Source organism: Cryptomeria japonica, chromosome 11 (assembly GCF_030272615.1).
Source record: "Cryptomeria japonica chromosome 11, Sugi_1.0, whole genome shotgun sequence".
In the NCBI taxonomy this organism is placed as follows: Eukaryota; Viridiplantae; Streptophyta; class Pinopsida; order Cupressales; family Cupressaceae; genus Cryptomeria; species Cryptomeria japonica.
The window spans coordinates 682,316,012-682,323,614 of NC_081415.1; positions in this window are offsets into that span (position 1 = coordinate 682,316,012).

The window sequence follows — 7,603 nt, forward strand, 5'->3', positions numbered from 1 at the left end:
ACCGAAGCTTGTGGAGATGGATTTTGCTTGTGAACATGATCATATTCCTCAGTCCTAAACCATAGAGCATTTGGATCATTTTCCGGCAAGTTATCGCTTTCGGATTCTGAGACAATTTTCTGGCTTAGAACACCGGAACCGCTTGAACCTATTTTGCTATTGGTGAATCTTGCAGATCCTTTCCATAGCTTGTGGGGCTTTAGTTTGTTGATTCCAATGTTCCTTGGTGTGTGGCTGACCTTCCCTCTATTCCGCATTTCATCATTTGGATTTTTCGAAGGAATCTCTTTGGCAGAGGCCAACTTGGTGGTTTTACACGTTTGATCTTGTTTTTCAGCATTTGATCCCTCTTGGGTTGACCGGATCCCTGTAGACCATATAAATCAATGTAATTAAGCATCATAAATCAATTAGAAATAATATAGAAGATATATCCTAAGATTTAGAGGTCTGGAGTTGACTGATTCAGTAATTGAGCATGTATGTAGCAGGCCAGTGAGCCGAATCTTTTATCCCGGATGTTACCAGTTATCTGTAATCAGTTTTCATGATCTAATAATTCATTCAGTTTTGCATTGCCTCCATCATATCCTCTTGTTTCTGTTGTGTTTACTCTTGTTGCACTGTCCGTATTGATCTCTTTGAGGTCCCTCCTAATAGGTGACTGCACCACTTTGTTTCTTTAAGAAAGGAAGAGATAATTGTAAAAGAGATATCTTGCAACAAATGTAAAGGGATCCTTTTGAGGGATGCATGATTGACAAAGGAGGAAGAGATCTTTGCATAAAGATACCTACCTCCAAGAGTAAAGGTGATCCTTAATAAAGATGACATCTTGGAAAGGAGAAGGGAACTAAGAATACACACCTCCAATGTTTAGGAAAATGTGGATTTTTAGTGAAGGATTGCTCACTTTCACTAAGGAGAGATTATTCATAAAAGACAAACCATTTCAAGGAAGAATAGGTCCTAAACAATGAACACACATGCACCTACATGGAGGATAATTCTTCACAATAAATGACATCAAATAATGAAAAAATGCAACACAACGAAGGAAAAATGATTCCTTAGAAAGAAAGAATGATTGAAAGGTTATTCTTGGCCCCCAAGCATGGAGACAAGAATAACAATGTTATTATGTTGCTACCTAAGTATGATTGCACCTGAAATTGTATTACAATGAATGACAATGAGCCCCAAATAAATAAGCCAGCATTGTCACATAGTGAGGTACAACATAATAGGAACTTAAATGTTATGTGGTAGGAATAAGAAGAGAGTCCAACATATTGTCATTGAGTATTTGAATGATACCAATTACAATAAGTTGCTAAATTTTATCTGTGAAATCATGACATTCATTGGTGGAATGGTCATGGATTTGATGATACTTGCAAAAGGAAGGTTTGTGTTGATTTTTCTTACAATTCTTTCTTTCATTTTTTAAAGGTAGAGTAATCAAGTTGGATTTAAGAAGCACATACAAAATACTCTCTTGTTGCTCTGAGAAGCCGTAAGAAAGAATAGATGTATTAGACAATGGGGGAGGGGATGCCAACAGAGGACTTTGGAAACCTAGACCCTCTTTAGAAAAGTGTGATGTAGATTTTGCGTGACCATCAAAATTTTGTTGTACACATCCTAAACCATGTCCATTGTATAAGGTTCATTCTTAGTGTCAAAGTCTAAAGAGCCCCCATCATCATTAAGACATGTTGGAAGGAGAGGTGGGAACTGATTTAGAAGAAGCTTGGATAAATGACACACAGGCAACTTCAAGGATTTATTCTTAGTTTGAGGGATCTTATACCCATTGAAGGAACGTGTAAAGTCTAATGTACCCCAATTCCTTGCTAAGGAAGCACCATTGATAGGAGATTGTGTCATTGAAGGAATCATAGTATTAGAGGGATAAATGCATCCCACTTCATCATGAACAAAATCATAAGGGTTAGGATCGACCTTGATTGTGTGAAACTCATTATTATATATGAATTTGAATGTGCGATGTAGAGTAGACGTCTACCTAGAAGAAGGTTATAATTAGGATGGTTGGGCATGATATGAATATGAGTAGGTAATGTCACAAGTCATACTTTGATAGGTAATATGACTATACCAAGTGACTCTCTAGGAATATTATCAAAGCCACATACACAAAGAGGATCAGGTTGAATAGAAGAATAATCCCAATCTACCTTATTTAATAAGCCAACACAACAAATGTTAAGCGCTGAGTCATTATCAATTAAGGCATCTCTTATCTTTTGTTCATAAATGCAAGGAGTAATCATAAGGGAATCATCTCTATTTTTAACCTCTATAGAAGGCAATTCATCTCATGAGAATGTAATATCATTTGGTTTAGAAGAAGGACAAGGAACCACCCTTTGTAAGGCTTCTTGGATCAACTTATGATATGAAGGTGAAATTTGAATCAAGTTCCAAAGGGAGATCTTAGCTAAGATATCATGGAGTTTCTCAACAAGATTAGGTTCCTTATCAACATGTTTCTTAAGATGAGGGGGGAAGGAAGGGAAGTGAGAAGAACATTGGGATCTTTCTTTTTGACACAAGCATTAAATGTGTGATTTATTTTGGAACCATGTTTTTGTTCTAGTTGTCTTTCCATATCACCTCTTTCACATATGTATTTTGCAACTTTTAGGATATCGAGAGGTTTCTTGGGCTCAGGCTTCTCATAACTAGAAATGTGAATGGTAGTGAATTGATTAATCTCTTTGTTCTCCAAGGATTCCTCTTTAGGAGGGAGAACATTAAGGAAGGTGCTAATAATTTCCTCTTCTTGCTCCAAGGTATCTTTATGGGTAGGACAAACTTGGGGAGAAGGATTAGCAATGCTGATCAACACTTATTCTCTAGGAGACTTATCATGTATGGAAGGTAAAGTAACATTAAGGAAGGTGTTTATGATATCATCCACTTCCTATAGGATATCCTTATGGGAGAGGCACATTTTAGGAGAAAGATCAACAACATTCATCAAAACTTCACCCTTAGAAGGGAGAGTTTTGAAAGAAGTGTTAATGGTCTTGTTTGGCACTAAAATGTCCTCATGAGTAGGAATATCCTTAGGGGATTGATAGAGTGAAGCAAAGGAGGTGTAGCCTCCTAAATCGTAGTCCCTTACAATTTTGTCTGCATTTGAGCCCTCACCTTGGCGTTCGTGCTGTGAGGCCTGAAAGGGACTTGATTTTCCTCATACTATGCAAATTTGTCACCATTTTCACTTCACACCTCATCTTACCTTCAATTTGCGGTCTCTGATTGGGCAGGATTAGAGTGTGGCACCCTGGTCCCCTTAGGACCAAAGCACCTAGCACCCTGGTCCTCCCAATTAGGACCCAATTTTGGGGCCCCTTAACGGTCATGTGATTTGAGTGGGAATTCTGGCTCCGTGTCAGTTCATGTTGAAAAATTAAGTTGTTTTTCGACGAGCAAATATAAAAGGAGGTCTACCCCTCTCATTTGATCATTTGACAATCATATTGATCAATCAATTCAAGAAAGCAAGCAATCAGTCTTATTTCAAGCGTTGGAACAGAGATAAAGTCAAGATTCAAGCATTGGAGTTGACATTCATGTTCTATGTTATTGAAGACTTCATGAAACCCTAATTCCATGTGGAGACAAACAAAACTTCACAAGGAGGTATAGCATTTGTGTTTCAGTCATTATTCAACATCTCCCTCAAAAGGAGAACATTTTCATTATTGCAATTCAATCATATTTCATTTCTATTTCATAGTTAATTTCGGGGTTTGACCTAAGGCAAACCCCTATTCCCAACCAATTTCTCTTCTCTATTGTGCGCAAGAGAAGGTATGGATCTACGGTATTCAGAATTGGATTTATTTATAGTGATGAATCAATTCCCCATTGGAGTGTGAAAAGTGCGGAGGACTAGAGCGACCACCATACCGGTCCCAACAAATCAAGAGCTCTTTTTGGGAACATATCCAAATACTCTTACAATCCTCAGATCTAGGTTCATGGCTTAGTCCGATGACTGTAGCTTACTGTTCATGAGTTTTTAGATCAATTCTAGCACATTTACCCTAATTTCAACATATTTTTACAATTAAACTTGAAAGAGGGAAATTCAATCCAATCCAATCTAGTAAATCCAATAGAATTCTCAGCCCTTATCCTTGTTGATTTGTGGCTAGATCCATTAGATTTACCCCTCTTTTAATGTAATGGCCCCTAAGTCTAAATATTAGCGATTTTCATACATCTAATAATGGAAACCCTAATATTTTCACCATTACAGGAGGCTAAGCCATTATCACATCTATGAAATCAATGAATCAAGAAACTAACTAAATGAAAACAAAATGCAAACAAATTGCTTTTTCAAATGATAACATATACAAAATTGTGTTGTGGAAAGGGGCTTGCCTTAGTTCAAACCCTAGGTTTGGCATTAACCCTATAATTGAATTGAAATTAAACTTGAATTAAATTGGAAATCTTACCTTTTGAGAGAAAGAATAGATCTAGAATTGAAATGCTTGAATGTAGATGATTATACCTTCAATAGGTGATGCAATGCTCTTAGGATAAGTCCTACATGTGTTGATGCAATAATATGATAAATCACATTAAATTTATTATGAAATCATATTTGAAACATAATATGAAGATGCCTTAATGTAGTTTGATGCTCCTTGAATTAGATCTATTCTTGAGGAAGAAGAATTGCTCTTGAATTGGAAGATAATGCTAGCATAAGATGTAGTGTTGAGAATGAATTCAGAAGGATGCCTTATATATAGATTTCATAATTGAAATCACCTTTAGGCCAACTTAGATTTAATATATTTTCACACAGAGCTAGATTTGGATAGTGTAGGACCATCTTATTATCCTTCTGAAATTTGAGAAAAAAAGTTTGGGACCATGGTGGTAGAGCACCTTGGTCCCAACAACCCTTTGCCAACTTTCGAGGAATGCAAGATAACGGGGTTGTAATGTTGATTCCATCTTGGTGGCTCAAATCATAATGTATAGATATGTGAAAAGTGCTTTGGAATTTTAAATTAGTGTAGTATAAAGGATAAATCAGGATAAAATGTTAAAGGGCACACATAGAATTAAGGGCCCAAATAAGAGTGTGATGATGTAATAAAGTGGAATAAGACCCATAATATTAAATTTAAATATTAATTAATCACAATAAAGGTCCTATAATGCATAGAGGAAAGAGAAATACTAAAGTAGGTGCTCAGAGAGTGTGAAATTGGACACACTAATAAAGGTGTACAATTTATGATGCTACAAACAATTACCATTGAAAGTAGATGAATACTTGATTTGAGAAGGAGCATGGAACCTCCTAACACTTTCTTGTTCCATATATGAGGGAAACCATTTTGGTTGGAGTTCCTTACTTCATTCATGACCTTTTCTTTACCAGCTTCACTTAGCTTTTTTATGAGCTCCCACTTGTCTTTTGTTAGATTCTTGTCTACAGGGTTAGGTACTAGTTCCACTATCCGTCTTTCCTCTGTCAAATTCAATTCTTCATTCTACCATCTTTTCTCAAATTTGATCTTTTGAGGCATTCATCTCTATTATAGTAGTGGGAATAGCCTTAGTCAAAATTATATCCTCAATTTGATTACAAAATTGTGCCATTAAACAATTGCCTTCATTATTGTCCTTCAAATAGTAAGCATTGCAATTATTCCTTGTTCCTTCTACAACCAACCTTCTGGAGCTTCCTATCTCGATTTCACATCCAGATCCTTGAAATATAACCTTATAACCTTTACTACACATTTGACTTAAGTTATGTCTCAAACACATAATAAACATCATCAGTTTTATACTTACCATCAACAAAGATACTCTTTTTTCCACAAATTGGTGCATCTTCTTCTCTTGCAAACCTAACAAATCCACCTTCATATTTATCAAGGTTAATAAACTTATCTCTATCATGAGTCACATGGTTTGAACATCTAGAGTTGATGATCAATGCCTTTGGTTCCACTTTTGTATGTAGTGTAGTCTTCATACTTACATATTTCTCATCTTCTGAACTTTTAGACTGTCCATCATTCATTTCTTCTATAGCTAGGAACAAAGATTCTTCATTTGAGTCATTGTCATCTTCTTCTTCAAATGAGTAGGCCTTTGTTGAACAAAAACTCTTATTTTGCTCGTCTCTATCATCTCTTTTGATATCTCTGTTATTTCTTCTGTAGTTCTCCTTTCCTTTGTTATCATCATCAGGTCTTCCACCATAATCTTCTTTATGCATACATCTAGAAGCATAATGACCTATCCTTCAACAATTGAAATTTTTTATAGGTAACTTATCTTTGTACTTACCAATTCCTCTCCTTAATCTTCTCACAAAGTTTGCATCAATCTCATCCAAGTCTTCATTCTCTTTTGGTTCTTCTTTAACTTCTTTGTGGCATTGAATGCAACTTCCTTCCTTTCCTTTTTTATGTCATCCAATTCAACAATCTCAAAGACAATGAGTGAACCAAGGAGCTAATCCACAATGTACTTATTCAAGTAATGACTTTCCTCAATAGCGTACTTCTTCGGTTTATATATTTTGAGCAATGTTGACATTATCTTCCTTACAACTTCACTTTCTTCCACAATTCCACCAACACCTTTAAGAGCATTTACAATTTCATTAACTCAATGAATATAGCCTTCAATTTTTTCATCATTAGACATTCTCACATTCTCAAACTTGTGCTTTAGATTTGTAATCTTTTCTTTCTTTATCTTTTCATCACCTTCAAACATACTCTTCAACTTCTCCTAAATTTATTTATCTAAATACAACATCATTCAGGAAAGTGAGAATTGCAACTATAGCCTTTATATTTCTCTCATATACTTTGATTTCATTCGAAATAGTTGGACCATTCTACGAAGCAGTATATCTCTTAATGCTTTTCCCAAATTTCAGTTGGACACCATGTACCATTGAGAGGGGGGTGAATAAGTGGTTCTTAAGAAATCTTTACCTTTTAAACCAAGCTTCGAGTACTGGTTAAAAACCTAAGCACTAAGTAATCAAACTGGTAAGATATGAGAGGACATAAAAAAGACAAACACACAAATGCACAACTCACAACACTAGATGTACGAGGAAAACCCACTATGGGAAAAACCTCGGTGAGAAATGCTGCTGCAGTCTACTACTCCAATCTAGCCTCACAATAGAACAATGGATTACAATGATTTAGGGTACCAACCCAAGGAGCACCAACCCCTACTGATTTAGGGCACCAACCCAAGGAGCACCAACTCGGTGTAATACAATGAAATATAACTTGATACAATAATAGCACCTTATTTCAAATGAGTTTTGCAACACCTGATCAATTGATGTCTGCTAGTTACCAAGCTCCTGTTGGCAGTTTGGAAGAATTGATTATGTGTTGCATTGATGTTTTGTCATTGATGGAAACATTGGTTGTTTACCAATTTCCGGTTGGTTCCAGTAGAGTGGTTGGTTTATGATATTGATCCGATATGCTTTGGTTTATGGAATTGGTTTGGATCTGTCATTCATGCTATTTAGATGTGTATCATGATTAGTTGG